The following is a 22,444-nucleotide window of genomic DNA, read 5'->3' on the forward strand; positions in this document are numbered from 1 at the left end:
ATCTTTGCTAAATTCAACTGAAGTTCTGTATTTAAAGAATAACTCATTTTTTTTAACAAAAGAAACTTGGTAGGGTCTTGTCATCTCAATCTTATTCATTTAGTTCTTGCGGTGGGTTATGAGAGGAATAAAAAAATGCCATATCTCATCTAGGACTCTATTAGAGGTTGGCAACAGGAAAACTTAGACAAGGAGGGAAAAATCGAGCAGAGCAATTTAGTATATAAGAACTGGTTGAATCCTCTTTATAAGTGTAATCTCTGGTATCTTAAGGACCACAAAATCTTTAACATCCTTTTTATTATTTGTAAAATGTATACCCCTTTTTTCTCCCTAGAAATTAAGCATTACAGTTTAATTTGTTACTTAACTTTAATTTAAAACAGAGGGGGATCTTCCTTTGGAGAGAAAGGAAAAAAAACTACTGTCCACACTTTTCGGGAAGATGGGGTAGGGGGGAGAAGAGAGGAGACCCAGTGAAGATGAGGGAAAGCATTTGGTAAAAATAGATACTAGAAATAGCAGAAAGTTTCAAGGAACTTGTTACTGCACTTGGTGATAGTCACTGATCTCACTCTGCCTGTATTTGAATAAGACAATTAAAATATGTTTCCTTTTGTAGGGAAACAGCTACAGCACGTGAGGTAAACAGACATTTCTAAAGAGTGCTTGTTTTACCTGTTGTCCACACCCATTAGCTAGTTGGTAAGAATATGGAACTAATGAGACCAAAATCACAGATTCGATCCTTGTAAAGGCCAATTAGCTTTTCCCAGAGAGAAACTCTGTTCCCAGGCAACAGGCTGCCCCCTTAACCCCAGCCAGCTTCATCATTACTCACAAGTGGGATTTGGTGAATGGAGTGCAGATGGCTCAGTGCAACCCATCACCACTACTGGGAAAAGAGCTCAAAGCACGAATCCATCCTTCTGACAGAGTGCCAGTAGTGTCCTCTCCCTATATGAGGACTGACCTGTATATTCTAAAGTTGTCTGATTCTATCATAAAATGAGGCCCAGAATTCTTGTTGAAGCTCTACCTAATTTAAACCATCTTTCTATCAACCTACTTCTCTTTGAACCTACCTGACAATAGGACAGATTTTCTTCATGCTGGAAGTTTTCAAAGGGCTAAAGTTACCAGCCAAAATAGTCAAGGGATGTGTGTGTGTGTGTGTGTGTGTGTGTGTGTGTGTGTGTGTAGAGTAGGGGGTGGGGAGTAGAAGTGAAAATGGGGGTGTTGTACAATCTCCTTTAGGGTAAGATGACCAATTGAATAAAAAAGGACATTAAAAAGATATTTGCTTTGCTATTGCCGGGAAATAATAAAGGGTGTAGCTAAAACAGGAGCACCACTCAGATTATGGCCACAGGTGTGGAGTAGCCCAGTTTGAAATCTGTTGAACAAATGAAAAATCTAATTCTGAAAAGAAACAAATCAAGTAAAAAGGGCAGCAAACATCAAATACTGTTGGCCTAGAAATTCCTTTTAAATATAAAAAATACTGTCTCAATTGAATCACCAGCTACTTTTTAAAGATTGTGTTTCCCATAAATTGTATCCTGGGTCCTAAAGGATTTGTTTGCTGCAGAGACACGATTATATCATCAACAGTAATAAAGGTCATTAGGGTCTTTTGGAACGACACACCACTCAACTATCATAGACCTCTTCTACTACAATGTAGTTACCATCTTTGGACTGGGCTCATGCAAGAACATCTCTGTGACTGCTAAGGTCACCTTAATTCTTTAGGTAATGTGCTTGGCTCTCATCTAAACTCTGAATTCTTTCTTTGTTTAGTTGCTTAATTAAAAACAGCTATTCCCATGCAGAACTTTCTATGGTTTGGGTGTTTCTTTTTTTTTCTTTTCTTCCTATTAGTAGAAAATGGAAGGGTATGCAAAAGAGAAGCAAAGGACAAAGAAGAAATTTCAAAACATTCCTAAAAATGTGTCACCTTCTTCTACCCTTTCTTGCATATAAATTTGTCCATCAGGAGAAAACTCTGTGGCTACTTCAAAAGGCATTAATTAAACATTACAGAGAGTAGGAGGAAAGACCTGTATCTTCTTTTGGGGAGCAAGCACTATATTCAGACATCATTATTATTTCTTCCCACTTGAGAAAATGTTCCATTTTGCAAAGATGTTGGATTTAAACCCTTTTTTCAATGGAGGAAAAAAGAGGGAGATTTTATCTCCTTGCAAAGACACTTAGCAAGCCCACGTCAGTCATTCCATTTATAATACAAATGGATATGAATGCCCTAAACAGCCCTGTTGTCTTTCCACCTTCTATTTTAGTAGCTAAGTAGGATCATAAATATTGAATTATGAAACTCAAGGATCCTGAAAATCAGTAGCTACACTTAAGACATTATTTCCACATCATTTTCCCCCTCTGCTACCTTCCCCAGTAACTGTCAGTAGTTTAAAAGGCTACATGTGAATGCTTATGTTTTCACTGATTAAATAACTTAATTTATTAGCTACTAATGAATGAATTTAAAGCCTATTTTTGCACACCCAACATTTCTATGGGCAGCTTGATTTAGCCATATTAACTACACAACCTTTCATTTTCTTCATATATGACTAAACCATATTCAACTTGCAGAAATATTTTACTTATATTAATTGATTTACCAGTGCCTCTTGATTTGAGAAAGGGTCAGGATTAACTCCATTTCCCCAAAGAAAATATAGCAGTTCTCTTATTCACAGAGCTGGGGGCTCTGTGAGTATGTATTTGTGTGTGTTTTCCTTCCAAATTCACAAGAAATCATATGCAGTAAAGGGTGCTTGTCAAGGAAAATGTCAACCAAGTTTAAAAAGAATAGTCTGAGAAAAACTAAAAAGTAAATTATTTAAGTGGAGTTGTAGTGGAAGCTTGAAAGAATTCTGTTTGGAGGGTTTCTTTGCTTCATTCTGCCAATGGAAGGGAAACTCTGAATTTCTCACTAGTGAGGCTCTGTCATAACTAGGGCTGACAGTTCACATTGAAAATTCTGTTTTCTTCCTTCCCAGGAAAGCAAGTCAAAGTTAAGCCAACAAACTGTTGTTGGCAACTGCCTTACCTTTGTTTCCTGTTCTTTAAATTAACCATTTGGGGTTTCTAGGTTACTTTGTGAATGGGTTTCTAGAACTGAGGACCTTAGTTTGTCAGTGGGTCTGAAAATGTTTAGTCGAAGGAGAGTGTAGGCCTTTTTGTGGTGAATAGTTTGGTTAGATACACATAGAATTTTGGATCATAAAGAAGGGATCAAGGTAGTGATGGATAGAAGAAGAGCACAGAGAACTTCTTGGCCAATCACTGATCAAATATATTGGTAGGGTTTTTTTTTTTCTTTTTTGTGAATGTGAGCAACAATGGAACTTGGCAATGAGCTATATTCCATTGAAAATAACCCTATGATTTTTAATACACTAATGATTATTGAGTGAGTAAAACCACATGTATAAGTTTTGCCATTGTGGGAAGACCCAGCAACAAAGTTTTGTTTTTGTTTTTTGCAAAATTTGCTTTGATGGTGGCATGACCCAGCTGATGTGTTCATTTGACTTTACCTCAGCATATAATCTTATTAAAGATATGGTATAGAAAGGCATGTCTTGCTTTAGAAAGCCTGATAACAGTATTATATATAGATTTACATCTGGAAAGGGTCTTAGAGATCATCTAGTTTCACCCCTCACTTTACATATGAGGAAACTGAGGCCAAGAGGGATTCTTTGATTTGCCTGAGGTCATACAAGTAGAAGTGGAAAGAACAAGTCTCAAACACAAATCCTCTGACTCTAGACCATCACTCTTAACAATATGCTTAGCTAATACAAAAATCTAACCTTCCTACCAGATTCAATAACACTGAATTTGGCAAATATTTGTATTACAGTGTAACTTCATAAGAATTCTTGGTTTTATAAAAGGATTTACTAGAGGATTCCTTTAAATAACAAGCTTCTCTTGTACAGCACATAGTAGGTGCTTAATCAGTGCTTGATGTATCATCTTAGAGAGCTTTGCATTAACAATTTGATTTGATTTACATATTTTTAATTTAACATAGTTTTTTTAGGGTAAGATCTATTATACAAAACAAGATACACCTGTATTAAATATCAAGCCAAAAAGTATTTAGAAACATCCTACCGATTTTATTATGATTTATTTGGGGGCAGGAGGATGGAGGAAACTATATGCTATCTGTAGGCTGTGTAACTACACAAAGTAGGTAAATGTATAGAGTGAGTGTACAGTAGCTGTATATTTGTTTAGCTAGGTATCTTTACGGGTGTCCACCACATTTCCACACAGACGCATGACTATGTCCTTCCCCTAATTGACTTATCAGTATCTACTACAGTGTGTGCAAGGCCAGTTCATTAAGGTTAATTTGTTCAAAAATATTAGAATCATTAATTTCTGGCTCCTAGCTAATGGTGGTTCTCAGCCAGTGTCTTGTTTCATCATTAGTGTCAGTAAGATTATAACTCACACCCAACTGTTTTTACACGATCTAATAGAATCAATTGATGCCATGGTTGACAAGATGCTGGTTTGCATTTTGTCATCTCACTAATGTACATGGCTTAAAGGCATTGGCATCCATAATGTGGGGCAGTTTCGTAGGAGGCTGGAATAGGCTGAAGCTGCAAGGGCCATTTTCATAAAATATTAATGAAATTGAAAAATACACTGGGGTTGAAGGCTTGTCTGCTAAATGTAAGGTAAAATCTATTCTGCTCTGCTTTCTGATGACTGTAATTAGCAGCCCTAATTAAAAATTCAAACCTTGTGTATATTTGAAAGCATGAATCTTAGCTCTCATCGTGTTTATTTCCTTTACAAAGTATTTTATTTTACAACACTAATTGAACAGGATCCTTCCTAGTCTGACAGCCACAGCTGGCTGGAGCCAGTTTATGTATCCAAGTCTCTCTAGACTACTTCCTTTTGTAAGCAATAAAACATCTTTAAAAAACATGTATATGCTCTCTATGAGCCATTAACTCTGCGTCATCCAGCACCAGGCTGGCCCTCTCCCTCCTCATTGTTGTTTTCTTCACTTAAATGTGACCTCTTTGAAGAGGCTGCTTTTTTCTGATCTTCAATATTTAATGTGGATTTACTTACATTAAATGACCACCTTTCTAAAGGAGCGTAGGCCCACTTCTGACATTATTTATGAACCGTGTGCATGGTGCAAAAATACGGAAGGAATTGCCCCCTGAATATCTATTAGTTCCGGTAGAAAAAAAATTACTTTTTATCATCGCTTTGTGGAGTTATTTTGAAATTGGTGGTCAAGATGTTGAAGCTTCACTGGGGAATGTGTGACAGCAACCGAAGTCCAAACTGATTATAATCACATTACATAGTGAGAAGTAGGGACAAGCAGGAAAGGGGAACAAACCCTTCACATATGAGTGAACAGTAGTCCTTTTCCAGCCTCCTTTTCCATGACCCAAAGTATCAGATACCACCCTAATATCCATTACTTGCCTGAGAGAAAAGAAACACCTGAGTTTTCAAATTCAAAACATCCTCGGAAAGCAGCCTGCCTTTTGTTTATTTGACCAAATGGCACACCTAGTTTTCACAGGTTGTTCAAGGCACGAACTAAAAGGGAAATGAACTAGAAACTAACATACCTAGAGCATATGGAAAGAGTATGTCACCTTAATCATTTATATCACTGAACTTGGAGTAAGATCTCTAGACCTGAACCCTGACAACTACTAACTGTCCATTCTTTTTCTTTTCTTTCTTTCTTCTTCCTTCCTTCCTTCCTTCCTTCCTTCCTTCCTTCCTTCCTTCCTTCCTTCCTTCCTTCCTTCCTTCCTTCCTTCCTTCCTTCCTTTCTTTTTTGTGGGGCAATGAGGGTTAAGGACTTGCCTAGGGTCACACAGCTAGTAAATGTCCAGTGTCTGAGGCTGGATTTGAACTCAGGTCCTCCTGAATCCAGGACCAGTGATTTATCCACTGTGCCACTAGCTTCCTCCCAGCCAACTGTCCATTCTTAAGAAAGTCATTCTAACCTCTTTCAACTTCAATTTCACCATCTGTAAAAGGAAAGGGTAATACTAGATCATATGATCACTTTCAGCTCCAAAAGTTATAAACCCTTGATTTCATTCATAAAAAATAATAAAATAAAGTAAAAATAAAACAAAACCAATGCCCCTCAAAAAAAAATAAAATAAAAAAAAATTAAAATTTAAAAGTGTGGGGTTGGGGGAAGGAAGGTATTATGCTCCATTCCTCACTCTCTTTCCCCTGCCATATTCAACCTGTTGCCAAGATCTGTTGATTTTTATTTCAATACCATCTCTCATGTAAGGTCCCTTCTTTCCTCTGACATTGACATCCACCTGGTAGAGAGCCTTATCACCTCAATAGTGGATATTGCAATTGCCTAATGATTGGTTTCTTTTCCAAAAGTCTCCACTCACTCTATTCCATTCCTCACCCATTTGCCAAAATGATCTTCCTAAAGCATATATCTGACCATGTCAGCAGCTCCCTATACCAGCCAGGATCAAATATAGAATCATCATTTTGGTGTTCATAACCATAACCTCCCTATCTTCGCCCAATACCTCCTCCCTCAGGTGCACTGTGATACAGTATACTGGCTTTCTCGTTGTTCCTAGCACAAAACGCTACACTTGTAGTCAATTTCATTGGCTGTCCTCTGTACCTGCAATTGGTTATATCTCCCTCCCTTTCTTTGCCCCTTGGCTTTCTTCAGGTCTGAGCTACAATCCCACCTTCTATAGAAAGGTTTTTTCAATCTCCCACACTTCTTTTTTATTTTTTGTGGGGCAATGAGGGTTAAGTGACTTGCCCAGGGTCACACAGCTAGTAAATACCAAGTGTCTGAGGCCGGATTTGAACTCAGGTCCTCCTGAATCCAGGGCTAGTCCTTTATCCACTGAGCCACCTGGCTGCCCCCAATCTCCCACAATTCTAATGCCTTTTCTCTAACATTATCTTCAATTTATCATATCCATTATCTTGCCTACACAGGCATATCTTGGAGATGCTGCAGATTTGTTTCCCAATCACCACAATAAAGCAAATATTGCAATAAAGTGAATCACATGATTTTTTTTGGTTTTTCAGTGCATAGAAAAGTTATGTTTATACTATACTGTAGTCTGTTAAGTACGCAATAGTGTTATTTCTTAAAAACAATGTATATATTTTTATTAAAATACTTTATTGCTAAAAAAAATGCTAACCATCATCTGAGCCTTCATCAAGTTGTAATTTTATTGCTGGGAGAGGGTCTTGCTTTGATGATGATAGCTGCTGACCCATCAGAGTGATGGTTGCTTAAGGTTGGGATGGCTGTGGCAATTTCTTAAACTAAGACAACAATGAAGTTTGCCACATTGATTGGCTCTTCCTTTCACTCGAACACTTAAAGACCATTGTAGGGTTATTAATTGGCCTAATTTCAATACTGTTGTGTCTCAGGGAATAGGGAGGCCAGAGGAAAGGATGAGAGACAGGGGAATGGCCAGTCAGTGGAGCAGTCAGCACAAAAAACATTTATTGATTAAGGTAAGGGTTTGTGGTTCCCTAAAACAATTACAATAGTAACAACAAAGATCACTGATCACAGATCTTCATAACAGAAATAATAATAATGGAAAAGTTTGAAATATTGAGAAAAGTACCAAAATATGACGTGGAGACATGATGAGAAAATGACTCCAATAGACTAAGTCAGTTCAGAGTTGCTACAAACTTTCAATCTGTAAAAATAAAAAAACAAAAAAAAAGAACCCAAAACAAACAAAAAACCACACAACAATATCTGCAAAGTATAATAAAGCAAGCTATGCTTGGACATAGTTGTTTGCATACTGTCCCCCACATTAAATGGCAAGCTCTTTGAGATCAGAAACTGTCTTCTGACTTTATATCTACAGTGATTAACAGAATACTTGGCACACAGTAGGTGTTTAAGGGTGTTTTTTTTTTTCCTTTTATATTCTAAAAAGATTCTGGGCTAATTTTCCTAGATTTTATTCTAGATATTTTGCTGGAATTCAAACATATACAAAGTTTGATATCATTTGGCAATTAAGATTATAATTACTCATATCTTTTTTTAATTTTTAGTGAGGCAATTGGGGTTAAGTGACTTGCCCAGGGTCACACAGCTAGTAAGTGTTAAGTGTCTGAGGCCAGATTTGAACTCAGGTACTCCTGACTCCAGGGCCAGTACTCTATCCACTGTGCCACCTAGCTGCCCCTAATTATTCATATCTTAATCCCTTTTTTGTTTTGTTTTGTTTTTTCGGGGCAAAGAGGGTTAAATGACTTGTCCAGGGTCACACAGCTAGTAAGTGTCAAGTGTCTGAGGGCAGATTTGAACTGAGTTCCTCCTGAATCCAAGGCTGGTGCTTTAACCACTGCACCACCTGGCTGCCCCCACTCCCTTTGTTTTTAAATGATTAAAGTCCAGCTATAAGATACTCAAATTAATAAGCAACATTGTTTTATGGGGAAAAGGTTAACACCCCTATTAAAGACCAATTTTTTCTGTATTGGTAATGAAAATAGTTTATTCTCTACTACTCTATACCACTTAGTTTATAGGATCCTTTAAGCCATTGCCTAAGGCCTGGGATCTATATTTGTTGCATATAGAGATTTCTCACTGAAGGAAATGAAAGGGGTGGTGTGAGTGTGTGTGTGTGTGTGTGTGTGTGTGTGTGTGTGTGTATGTGTGTTTTCTGAGGTAAGGAATATTGAGCATGAGGCTATTAGGAGGATGTGAATCCTGCAAATATTTTGTTTTGATTACTAATTTCAGTAGAAAAATGTCACTTATTCCTTTTTCCACAACTACACTTTTACTGTTCATTATTGAGCCTGATGTTTCCTGCATTATAGAAGGGATAAGAGAGTGAAAAGGAATATTTATTTTAACTTTGTGTAGAAATGTGAACATCTAGGGGCAGATAGGTGGTGCAATGGATAAAGCACTGGCCCTGGATTCAAGAGGACCTGAGTTCAAATTCGGTCTCAAACACTTAACACTTACTAGCTGTGTGACCCTGGACAAGTCACTTAACCCCAGTTGCCCAGCCAAAAAAAAAAAAAAAAGCAAAGACTTTGCCTCTTTTTCAATCCTGGAACATGGCAGGCACTTAATAAATACTTATTAACTTATTTTATTTTTTTTTTAATTTTTTTTTTAGTGAGGCAATTGGGGTTAAGCGACTTGCCCAGGGTCACACATAGGTGCTCTATCCACTGCGCCATCTAGCTGCCCCTGTAATACTTATTATAAGTTAATAAGTAGGGGCGGCTAGATGGCGCAGTGGATAGAGCACCGGCCCTGGAGTCAGGAGCACCTGAGTTCAAATCCGGCCTCAGACACTTAACACTTACTAGCTGTGTGACCCTGGGCAAGTCGCTTAACCCCAATTGCCTCACTAAAATAAAAAATTTAAAAAAAAATAAGTATTACATACTTCTATGTTATCTGGTTCCAAAGTGTGATCATTAGAGGTTTCCAGAAAGAGTATCCAGGTGCACCTAATCAGTATGTGACCTGGTGGCAGTTGGATGGTCTTCTAACAAAGACAGTACTTAAGAGTGGGAGAGAACCAAAGTGAGGTTTCTCTCCCCAGTGCCAGGAGACTTAAAGTTAGCATCTGCTCAGAAGCTAAAGGAGGAGAATGAGAGGAGTCAGTGCCTTTGATTGCCTCCCCAAAATCATCACTAAGGGTCTCTTCTTCACCCATTACATCTCTATACCTTTAACCTGGCTGTCCCCCACACCTATAATTCACTCCCTCCTCACCCATAATCTCTTAGAAGGGCTAACTTCCTCCAAAGCATAGTTCCAGCGCTGCTTCCTTCATGAGAACTTTCCTGATATTCACCCACAAAAATTCTCTTGTATTTACTATGGATGCATTTATATAAATATATATATATATATATATATATATATATATATATATTAGGGAACATATCATTATATATATATATATATATATATATATATATATATATATATATATATATATACCTGCTATGTTCCCTAATAGAATGTTAATTCCTTGAAGGCAGGGATAGCTCTATTTTCCTCTGTAACAGCACCAAATTACCTAACAAATAGTAGACACAATAAAGGCTTGTTGATTGTTTGACATTGATGCTTGCATTAGTAAAATGTTTAAAGTTGACAGAAAAGCAGGCTGCTACTTTTTTCCTAAATGCATAGGGTTTGAATACCAGCCAATCACAGTTCTTTGGTGTTTATTGATGCATCGTGGATGTTGACAATGGTGACTGTTAACAAGGCTTGCCTTACTTGGAGTCCTATCTCATAGCTTCTGGTCATTATAATAGTCCTGTTTAAAATAAACTACTTTCATCTCATTGTTTCACCACACCTTAGATCTGCCTACTGGTTCCCTTTCTTAGACTTTTCCATTTATTATTTAATTTTCTTGAACAGTCTTTGAAATTCAATTCAGACTTTGGTTGGTTGTCAATCTATTTCTGTGAGATGTGACCACATAATGCATACAGGTGAGTTTGGAAGACAGGGCCTTTCATCTTGAAAAGGTTTTAAGTGTGGGCATGGTCATGATTTGAAGGACCTTTGAGTATAGAAATAATCAGTTAATTAACTTTTTGTTTTTGGCCACAGAAGACAGTTGATTAAGGTACAATGGAGATGTGATCTTCAGGGATAAGAGGCACCAACCATAGCAAGGAAATCATGTAAATATAAGTATGACTAGCCAGTGTCATATACTATCTTTCTTATAATTTTCTGGAACAGTTACTTGTAGTGCTTGATAGATAAATACATATTTCCTTGACATCAAGGATAGATGATTTATTTTAAGACTATAATGGATCTTAACCTATCTGCAATTATTAAACATCTACTGTGTGTCAATACTAGGTACTCAGGATACAATCACAAACATGATGTAGTTCCTTCCATTAAAAAGGTTACATTTCTTTCAGGAGACAATATTTTAAGAGATGATCTTTGACTCTGCAGGGACAATCATTTGAAGGCTCTAGGACAGCCATGAGTATGAAACACTAAAGATTTCCCATAGACATAGATAACCAGCATTCTTTTGAAGCCACTTCCTTTTTTTCTTTTTTCTTTTTGCAGGGCAATGAGGGTTAAGTGACTTGTCCAGGGTCACACAGCTAGTAAGTGTCAAGTGTCTGAGGCCATATTTGAACTCAGGTCCTCCTGAATCCAGGGCCGGTGCTTTATCTACTGTGACATCTAGCTGCCCCCCCCCCCCCCGCCGCCCCCTGCAGCCACTTCCATGAGAAATATCCCCTAACACACCTTCTGTTTGCTGCTGATAATAAACCAAACATGGGACTGTTCTGTCAAAGGCTGTGTCCATCACATAGAACCAGATCATTCTGTCAGATGAAGAAGGGAGAAATAAAGAGAGGATGTTTCTGAGTTAAATCAGAGAGCAGGTCTGAGAGATACAGGGGAGAGAGGAGATTTTCACCTTTGGTTCCTGGAGAATTGAAAGTTTGTGCTTCTGGATTATAGTTTGATACTTCCTTACTCTCCCTCTCTCCTCTGGGCATTTGGCACACTGATAAAATGTCAGATCTGGGATCAGAAAGACCTGAGTTCAAATCCAAACTCAGACATTTACTAGCTGTGTGACCCAGAGCAGGTCACTTAGCCCTGTTTGCATCAGTTTCCTCATCTATAAAATGAGCTGGAGAAGGAAATGACAAACCACTCCAGTATCTTTGCCAAGAAAACTCCAAAAGGGGTCACAAAGAGTTGGCCATGACTGAAAATGACTAAATAACAAAATAAGAAAAACCCAGTATAGAAAAGGTGGGAAGGGGGAAAAGAAGACCAGTAGAAGTCTTTTCATTTGATGTCCTGGAGTTAGGAAGGAGGAAGTCAGTAGAAAAAAATTCAGAGTAGGTGAAGATTGTTTGTGATGCCCTCCCACCTTCTATTCTTCACCATAGAAATTCTCATCCTTTTTTACTTATCTCCTGCTCTCACACCCTTTCTGGCTACTGAAAACCTGCCTTCCTCCAAAATGCTCCAGGCCTCTCCCAGCATTCTCTCTGTTATGTCTGCCTTCTTCCGCTAAAGTGTCTGTTCCCTTCATGGAGATATCTCTTAAGATAGCACAACCATTCAAAAAGGCAATAATTTCTCTCTCTCTCTGTCTCTCTGTCTCTCTGTCTCTCTCTCACTTCTCTCTGCCTTTGTCTCTCTTCTTTCCATCTCTTGTCTCTGTCTCTCACTTCTCTCTGCCTCTGTCTCTTTTCTTTCTGTCTCTGTCTTTGTCTCTGTGTGTTTCTGTCTCTGTCTCTCTGTCTCTCTCTCTGTCTCTGTCTCTGTCTCTCTCTCTGTCTCTCTCTCACACACACACACACACACACACACACACACACACACACTTGTGGACCTGCTAAGATGCAATTCTTCTAGGCTCTTTGTCTAATTTCCACTGGGTATGCACTATGAGCAAGGGTTTATTGGTATGGTTTCCTTAAGTAATTCACAGAGTCACCCTATTGACAAGATAATTCACACTGCTGTCCCATTGATAAAGAACGGCTAGATGAAGCTGGGCAGGACCCGCAATGAGAGCTATATACTAAGCACAATTCAGTGCAGTATTATTGTTGTATTATTTATTCTTTATACAGGGCATTCCTTCTGAGCTGCCCAAAGTACTTTCCTGTACACTAAATAAATGATTAACCCTCAGAACCCTGCTATGAGGAAAGCAGATATGCAAAGGAGATGAGAAGGTAAGGAGAAAATTAAATCCCACACATGGAAAAAAAATACATCAAAAGTGGCTAGGAGAGCAGTTTCTGGGTTTAAAGGCAGGCACTGGGAAGAAGAAATGCCACCCCTTGGCTATACTACTTTGGGATCCCACAATGTTGCCCCAAACACTTTTTGATACAAATTAGTTTTCTTGCCATTACTTAGCTCGGGAGAATAGATGCTACTCTGTTCATAGTTACATTAGAAAGTAGCTTAAATAGATTTTCTAAGCCTTTAAAATAGGTCTAATTGTACTGATGTGGCCATTGTCTATAGTATCCTTTTAAATTCAACCAAATGAAGCTGTCATGATGGTTAAAGGCTCTTGATATAGGGTTTTAATCATACTAGAGTTTAAGCTCATCTTGTTTTGGGGTCCAGAGGCATGGTGTCCCTTTACTTCTAAAAATAAGGGCTCTCGGTTTATTTTTTCCTATGGATCCAGAAATCTATTCCCTCCAAGGCAAAATTCAGTGAAAAGAAAAAAAAAATTGCTAAAAGGCTGTCAATGGTAAAAACAGGTACATGGGAGTCAGCCAGAGCCACAGATGTACACTCATGATGTACAACAATATATTACCCCCATCCCCCTTCAATGGCAGCCTCATTCTCCAATTCCCTGGTCCTGATAAAGGATGAACTTTCTAGCCCATTGATTCTTGGAACCAAATAAGAAATTCTGAGAATGCATCCATTTTAAGTACTGTAGAGAAAGAAATACCTTGCTCTGTCCCTCTGCTCCCACTATTTACTAGTAGACAAAAAGTCACATAACCTCTTTGGGGATCAGTTTACTCAACTGTAAAATTGAGGGGTTTAGACTCAATGACCTCAAAGGTCCTTTCAATCTCTAAGTGGATTATTCTATTAACTAATTACTAATACCATTGCTTACTATCCCTTTTGTTTGAAAGTACCATTGGGTCATTTACAATGTTTTAAAATATTTCCCTAGTCCTCCCAAAATACTTTCCAGGCCTTTTTTTGGCCACTTACTGCCTTTCTCAGATAACTTTGCATGGTGAGAGGTTTAACTACAATGACCAGTAAACATATAATTTGGCTAATGACACTTCTATATTTTCATCAACATCCTCTAAGGCTGATTACACTCTCGAGTGGTCTAAAGGATCCAGTTCAGAAACTGTTTTTGGACTCTCCTCTTGTTTGGGGGCTATTAATGAATTGTTCTCTCAAAAATTAACATTTCCATAGGATCGTTAGAACCACAGATCATAAAATCAAATTCATTCACTTTGCAGACTGAGAAAATGAGCCTAGAAAGGCTAAGTTACATTCCCATGGACACATAGCTATTGAATGATGGACATAGATCTAGAACTCTGGTTGCCTAAACCCCAGGCTACTGCTCTTCCTACTAAAGTATTCTTATCCCCTTTAATTGTGCATCAAGTGTAACATTTATTAGGAGGAATAGGAAATCACATGTACATATGAAATAAATATCAGCTATGCCCCTAGTTCCGTGGAAATCTTGCTTTAAAATGACAATCTTTTCCCAAATGGCATTTTTAGGAGGTAAGTCTAGAAGATGTATCCAAGATTATTCCTTTGGAGATTTACCAGAATAACTAAGACTAAAAATCCATTAGCTCATGGGCTCAAAGATAGCTGCATATCTCTTCATTTGTTCACCTGAATTGTTTCTGCAATTGTTTACACCTAAAATTATGATGTTTACCCTTCATACACAGAAAATGTAGTGTATAACTCAGAAGAAATTTGCGGTTGAAGCATGCCCCTGACATTAACTTTGTGGCCATTATAAACTGCCTAATCTTGAAGCCTGTTTCCTCAGTTGTAAACTGGAAATAACAATATTTCCTTTGTTGTTGTTATGCTTGTTGTTATGAAATTCAAGTAAGGTAGTGCATATATAGCCATCTATAAGCCTTAATATGCAATAGATGACATATTGGCTAAAGTGATAGATTCAGAAATACCTGTGTTCAAATCCTGCCTTGGATACTTCCTACTTAGCTGTGTGGCCCTGAGCAAATCTCTTAAACTCTCTCAGCCTCACTTCCCTCATCCAATAAATGAGAATAGTTATAATATTTATTTCACGGATTGTTGTGAGGATCAAATGAGACTATATGAAAAATACTTTATATGCCTTAAAGCACTATACAAATGCTAGCTATTATGTCAATTATTATTTATAACTGAGAGTCATGTAAAAGCTTAAAGATTTGAAAAGATCTTTCTTCCCTACAACCTTGTGTAGTATGAAATAAAAATATGAGTATCCTATTTTACAGATGAAGAAACTGAGATCCAGTTAAAGGAGTAAGTGGCAAAACTGAGATTCAAATTTACATCTTTATTTATTTTATTTTAATTAATTTATTTATTGGGGGGGGCAATGAGGGTTAAGTGACTTGCCCAGGGTCACACAGCTAGAAAGTATCAAGTGTCTGAGGTCGAATTTGAAATCAGGTCCTCCCGAATCCAGGGCCAATGCTTCATCCACTGCGCCACTTAGCTGCCTCCTATTTTTTTTCAATTACTTGTAAAGATATTTTTTGAGTTTCAAATTTTTCTTCAACCCTCTCTTCCCGCTACCCTCCCAAAGTCAGTAAGCAATTTGATATAGGTTAGACATTACAATCATTTTAAACATATTTCCACATTTAAAAATTTTATTTCTTTACCTAATTTTTTATCAATTACATGTAAAGATATTTTTTGAGTTCCAATTTTTTCTCTAAACTCACATCTTTAGACTTCAAGATGAGGTCTCATCTGACAATAATTCAATGACTTTACCTGCATGGTATAGTAAATTTATAACTCTACAAGGTGATAGTGATAGCTAACATTTATAGAAGGAAGACTATAAGTTTTTCAAAGTGCTTTTCATATATAGTCTCATCATTTGATCCTCACCACAGCCCTGTGAGGTGGTTGCTATATTTACCCCCTTTTTATAGATGAGGAAAAAATGAAACTAAGAGATTAATTCAATAAACTGTAATAACATAAGTGACATAAATTATCCTACAAATTCCAAGGATGTAAAGATCATTTCTGATTGGAGACATCAGGGAAGTCTTTATGAATATATGACATCTGAAGTAGAATCTGAAGAATAAGTAGGATTTCAACAAGTAGAGATGGAAGAGATAGAAATCTATGTGCAGGGAACAGTATAACCAGAGGCCTAGATGTCAGAATTTATTGTTGTTGTTGTTCAGTCATTTCAATCATGTCTGACTTTCCATGACCTCATTTAAGGTTTTCTTGGCAATGATACTATAGTGGTTCGCCATTTCCTTGTCCAGCTCATTTTATAGATGAGTAACTGAGGCAAATAGGGTTAGATGACTTGCCCAGGCTCACACAGCTAGTAAGTATCTGAGACCAGATTTGAACTCACAAAGATGAGTATTCCTGCTGCCAGGCCTGGCTCTCTATCCATTGTGCCACCTAGCTGCCCCAGATGTCAGAATACAACCCCCTAAGTCACCAACAGGTTTGAGACCTGGTAATTACCCTCGGACTGGTTTCGCCTGTTTGATGGGGGTGTTCAGGGAGGACTAGCAGCTCTGATGTGAGGACTTGCTGAGCCCTATTTTCAGGACTGTTCATTGATCTTTGGTGTCCACTTTATAGCTGAGTCTCACTGGTGGTTCCAAGAAGCTATAGCTTGTGCAGTGACTACACTTTCGTAAAACAAAGGTTAAATTATCATTCAACACATGTGTCTTGTGTAACGATTGGAGTGACGCCACTTGCTGGAGAGTTACTGTAGGAAAGCTCCGCCATGAGGAGAAGGTGTCTGAGGGCAAGCCATGCAGCTTTTCCTTGGCATCAGGAAGTGACCTTTGCTCATGGGTACTGTCTATCAAAGCTACCATCCAATTAGCTTGGAGCTGTGTGTGTTTGTGGATGGGATGTTTCCAGTTTCACAGGAGGCTTGTGGGATGAAGAAGAGGTGAAGCTTTCTCTCTCGCTCTTTCTGGAGGACCTCAGGGCAGAGAGGAGCTGGAGACATTGGCTCCCTGAGATAGACAGCTGAATCTAGGCTTCTTTCTTGCTCTTCACTAAATTCTTATTCTCCTTAATAAATGCTTAAAAGTCTAAACTCTTGCTAAAGCTTATAATTTATTGGCAACCACTCATTAGATATTTTAGACAGACTAGCTAGAATTTTAGCCCTTTACACTTGTATATAAGACACACATGTATATGTGGGATATCCTTTGTGTATTAATTACAGTGAGGGCCATTAAGTTGCCTTCCCACTCTAAAATTCTAATTCTATTCCGAAGCAATGATGTATATATGTATTTTCAGTTCATCAACATGTATTTCCTGAATACCTCCTTGCCTTAGTCTCCATCTTATCTCCACTTCCTCTCCTCTTACTCACCTTTCAGCCCTTTTCAATTAGGTTTCTGACCTCCTAATTCAACTGAAACTGTTCTATCCAAGTTTACCAGTTCTAGATTGCACAACCTGCAGCCCCTTCTCAGTGCTCATCCTCCTCAACCTTGATTATTGACTACCCCAACTCAGGTAAGAGAGAGTCAAAAGCCTCTGGCCTATGGGTTTATGGACTCATAATTCAGGAACAACAGAGGAGAGGAACAGCTAGTCACACCATTCAAAGATCCAATTCAGAGGGTCTCAGTCAGGAAACTGTATTCTGAGTTAGGGCTTTTTAAGCCCTCTTCAGGACTGCATAGCCATGTTTGGTATCTACTAGTCTCTCAACTCTCAACCTGTGGATTCAAGAATCAATAGCAGGAGGGGCAGCTAGGTGGCAGAGCACTGGCCCTGGAGTCAGGAGTACCTGAGTTCAAATCTGGCCTCAGACACTTAACACTTACCAGCTGTGTGACCCTGGGCAAGTCGCTTAACCCCAATTGCCTCACTTAAAAAAAAAAAAGAATTAATAGCAGGAGCAGTTACACCTTGGTAAAACCATCTCAGCAAATGGGCTAAACCAGCATGGCTCAAACCCATCAGTGAGTTAGGGACATGTCTACCTCAAGCATGTGAAGACTTCCTCTGATAGAATGGTAGGATGAGAACATTTGTTCCAACAGCCTTAAGGTGGATGAAGCTCGTGATATGGAGTGATAAGAGATGAGTCAGACATTAGAGATTACAAGTTCATCCACTGCATCCCAGACCATCTCCAGTTTTTCTGTTTTGTTTTGTTTTGTTTTATCTTTGTCATGCCCCTGGACTTCAATGACTCAGAAAGGCTGATGACTGTTCAACTCTGCTTCACTTAAATCCAACTCATGTACAAGTCAAGACATTATCTCATGATGTCATTGGCCCTCTTCCAAAGTGGACAAACAATAACAAAACCAAAGTGTTTAGGAGACACAGAAGAAGGCTTGGGAAAAAATGAATGTTTTAAAAATAAATAGGGGCAGCTAGATGGCGCAGTGGATAGAGCACCGGCCCTGGAGTCACCTGAGTTCAAATCCGGCCTCAGACACTTAACACTTACTAGCTGTGTGACCCTGGGCAAGTCACTTAACCCCAATTGCCTCACTAAAAAAAAAAAAACAAAAATCACTGACCAGTTACAGCTAAACTCCAGTTTAGGAGGTCAGACCACTGAAGAAAGAATGCCAAAAGGCCCATTTAAATAGGAAGTTCCTAGAGTTCAGTGAGGTTTATTTGTATTATTTGTATTTATTTGTATCATAGATTTAGTTCTATAAGGCACTTCAGAAGCCATCAAGTTCAACCCCTCATTTTACAGATGAGGGAACTGAGTATGAGAAAGATTAAGTGTCTTGTCCTTTATACAAATAGTTAAGTATCTAATGAAGGATTTGAACTCAGGTTGTCCTGACTGCAAGATCAGCAAAGCTTCTTAAGCTGTGGGCCATGACCCCTTATATAACTGAACGCAGGGTTTGTGAAAAATTTGGCAATAGTAAAAGGTTATGCATACCTATTTTAAATACCTATATACCCACGGTCATGTAAAAGCTTCTTTGGCCAAAAGAAGTTGCAAGTGAAAAAAGTTTAAGAAGGCCTGTACTACATCACCTAGCTGTGCCTGTAACTTTTCAGAAAAAAATAGAGGGCAGCTAGGTGGCATAGTGGATAAAGCACCGGACCTGGATTCAGGAAGACCTGAGTTCAAATCCAGCCTCAGACACTTGACACTTACTAGCTGTGTGACGCTGGGCAAGTCACTTAACCCTCATTGCCCTGCCCCCCCCCAAAAATAAAAGGATTTTGAAGAGTGGGGTATAATCACCAATACTGTACCTTACTTTGAACAAGTCTTTGAGGATTTCTTTTTTTTTTCTTTTTTTTTTTCTTTTTTTTGTGGGGCAAATTGGGTTAAGTGACTTGCCCAGGGTCACACAGCTAGTAAGTGTTAAGTGGTTAAGTATCTGAGGTCAGATTTAAAATCAGTTCCTCCTGAATCCAGGGCTGGTGCTCTATCCACTACACCCCCAGCTGCCCCAAGTCTTTGAAGATTTCTGATTTGAAATGTAGTATGGAAGTAACACTTGGTTCTCAAAAACTATTCTACGCCAGTGGAGGAAAGATTCCTATAGGTTACAATGACTTCTTCATGTGGTTATTGAGAGGAAAGTACTTTGCAAAACTTGATGCATAATACATCTGTGGATTATTAGTAGTAATGGTCTGGTGTCTGGAGGACTGGGCTTGAAATTCACTAAGGTCTGAGATCAGGTCCCCCCTTTTTTTGTGGGTCAATGGGGGTTAAGTGACTTGCCCAGGGTCATACAGCTGGTAAGTGTCAAGTGTCTGAGGCCGGATTTGAGTACCTGGAGTCAGGTACTCCTGACTCCAGGGCCGGTGCTTTATCCACTGTGCCACCTAGCTGCCCCTCTCCCCCCCCTTTTTTTTTGACACATACTGGCTTTATGATCCTAGGAAAGTCATTTAATTTCCCAGTACCCTAGGCAAACCCTCTAAGACTAAAAGTTGCTGAGATGGTGCCAATCTGCATTGAGAGAGGTTCCTCATGTTGAAATTGATGAAGATGATAGTGGACATGGTAGTGGTGGTGATGGTGGTTGTAGCAGTGGTGGTGTGATGGTGGTGGTGGTGATGGTGGTAGTGGTGGTAGTAGTTGTGGTATGATGGTGGTGGTGGTGGTGTTAGTGGTGTTAGTGGTGGTATGATGGTGGTGATGGGGTGATGGTAGTGGTGATGATGGTGGTGATGGGGTGATGGTGGTAGTGGTGGTAGTAATGGTGGTATGATGGTGGTGGTGGTAGTGGTGATGATGGTGGTAGTGGTGATGATGGTGGTAGTGGTGGCAATGAGGATTTATGTACAGCTTTAAGTTTTCAAAGAGCTTTACATTTGTTATCTTATTTGATCAACATTTATTTTACCAATAAAGTCACAGAGGGACAACCTATATCTTTTGTTGATATTAATACCAGTATATAGAAAAGCTTCTTCTACTAAATCATAGAGAAGTCAGAGTCTGTATTGCTAGAGAGAGTACCACAGTAATGAAATTATGGATCATGAAATATCGAAGCATTCAAATGAAATATTAATTTAAAATTATTTACATAATTTTTAATATATCACCTTTATTTCCTAATGCATCCTTCTCCCCTCCCCCATGTAGAAATATATCCCTTATGCCAAAGTACATAAAGAAAGGGCAAAAAAATGTAGTTCAACAACTTTGTTATATTTCAAAACCATAGCCCCATGATTTCTGCAAATAAGAGAGGGAGGTACTTTTTTCATATCTTCTTTGGTGCCAAACATGCCCATTATTTTTTTGGGGGGGGCAATGGGGTTAAGTGACTTCCCCAGGGTCACACAGCTATAAGTGTCAAATGTCTGAATCTGGATTTGAACTCAAGTCCTCCTGAATCCAGGACCAGTGCTTTATCTACTGTGCCACCTCCCTGCCCTACAAACATGGTCATTATAATCATATAGCATTCCTTTTCATCTACTTGTTCTTCCCATTTATATTGTTATAGTCATCATATATATTATTTTTTTGCTTCAGATTACTTCACTTTGTTCATATGTCTTCTGCTTCTCTGAACTCTTCAGATTTGTAGTTTCTTATGGTTCGGTAATATTCTGTTATATTTTTCTACCTTAATTTATTTAGCCATTCTCAATGAATAGCTATATGCTTTGTTTCCAATTTTTTACTATTACAAAAAAAAGTATTTCTACACACATTCTGGTCTTTGACCTTGTGGGTCATCACAAAATCTGCCTCTGTCTCTCCTATTTTCTACTATTTCTCTGCACGGGCTATTTCACATGCCTGGGAGGTTCTCCCTCCTAACCTCCAACTCTTAGAATTCCTGGTTTCTTTCAAGACTCAGTTCAAAGGCTAGCTTTTGCAGAATGCCTTTCTGAGTCCCGTTAGTTGATATGGTCTTCCCATTTCAGGATACCTGCCATCTATCCTGTATGCATTTTAAATATAATTATTTGTACATATTGTCATGGGGGAAATTGATGATGGTGGGGGTCCTTAGGTATTCCTCTTTAAAGAATTATACCATCTTCCACACAAATCTAGTTATAATAAAATCATCTTTTATTTGGGCACTAAAGAAAACAATGGAGAGGATGGTTTGGAGACATGATTCTCTGAGATACCTATCTCCTTGAACAGAAGAAAAGCAAAAGTTTTTATAGATGGACAGATAGGGTGACTGCCTGACAATGGAAAGTTCCCTTTGGGGGTGGGAAAGGCTTGAATGAGAGGTGGTAGTCCAGACTTCTGGAGTTATCTCTGTCCCTTGGTGCTGATCAGGCAGCAGTCATGCCTAATGGGCTTATTTCCCTTACTTCTCAAGAGCTGTCTGTCCTTTAGAATAGTCCCAAATTCCTTGATATATCATCCCAAACCCATATCAATATGTTGTCTTTCTTTTAGTATGTGAGCACCTGCAGGTAAGGTGGTGGTCCATGCCTATAATTGCTTCTGCCAGGTCAAGTTGAATTCAGGAGGTATTAATGAAATCCATGAACATTTATTAAGCACCTACAATATGCGCAATATGAGCACAGTGTTATTATACTAGTTTTGAGTTGCAATAGGACTACAGCCAATTGGGTTCCTCTCTAGATCCAACACACATGTAGTAACCTCTTGGGAGAGGCAAGGCCACCCAGCTGCCTAAGTAGAGGCCCAGACCTGAACTGACCCAGACCCAATAAAGCCAAAGCTTCCTTGCTGATGAACAATGATATTTGTCTGTTAGTGGCCACTGTACTTCAAGCCTGGGAGATATAGGGAGAGCCACTCATTTAAGGAATCACAGAGAGATAAATAGTTCATTGGCTTTTTCTATGTGGAAATTCCCTGGCAATAGATTGTTATTTTTCACAGGTCAGAAATTCAATTTCACTCTTTTAACATGCATCAGCATATTCACAAAGTGAAGTCACAAAGATATATCTCCAGAACTTTTTGGGGGGAAAAATCCATTTGGAGACAAGTCAACAAGCATTTAATAAGTATTTACTATGTACTAAGCACTATGTTAAGTAACAGGAATAAAAATACAAGTAAAAAGAAAAACAGTTCCTGTCCTCAAGGGTTTACATTCTTTTGTTTTTTGTTTTTGTTTTTGT

The sequence above is a fragment of the Dromiciops gliroides genome, chromosome 3 (genome assembly GCF_019393635.1).
Source record: "Dromiciops gliroides isolate mDroGli1 chromosome 3, mDroGli1.pri, whole genome shotgun sequence".
NCBI lineage: Eukaryota > Metazoa > Chordata > Mammalia > Microbiotheria > Microbiotheriidae > Dromiciops > Dromiciops gliroides.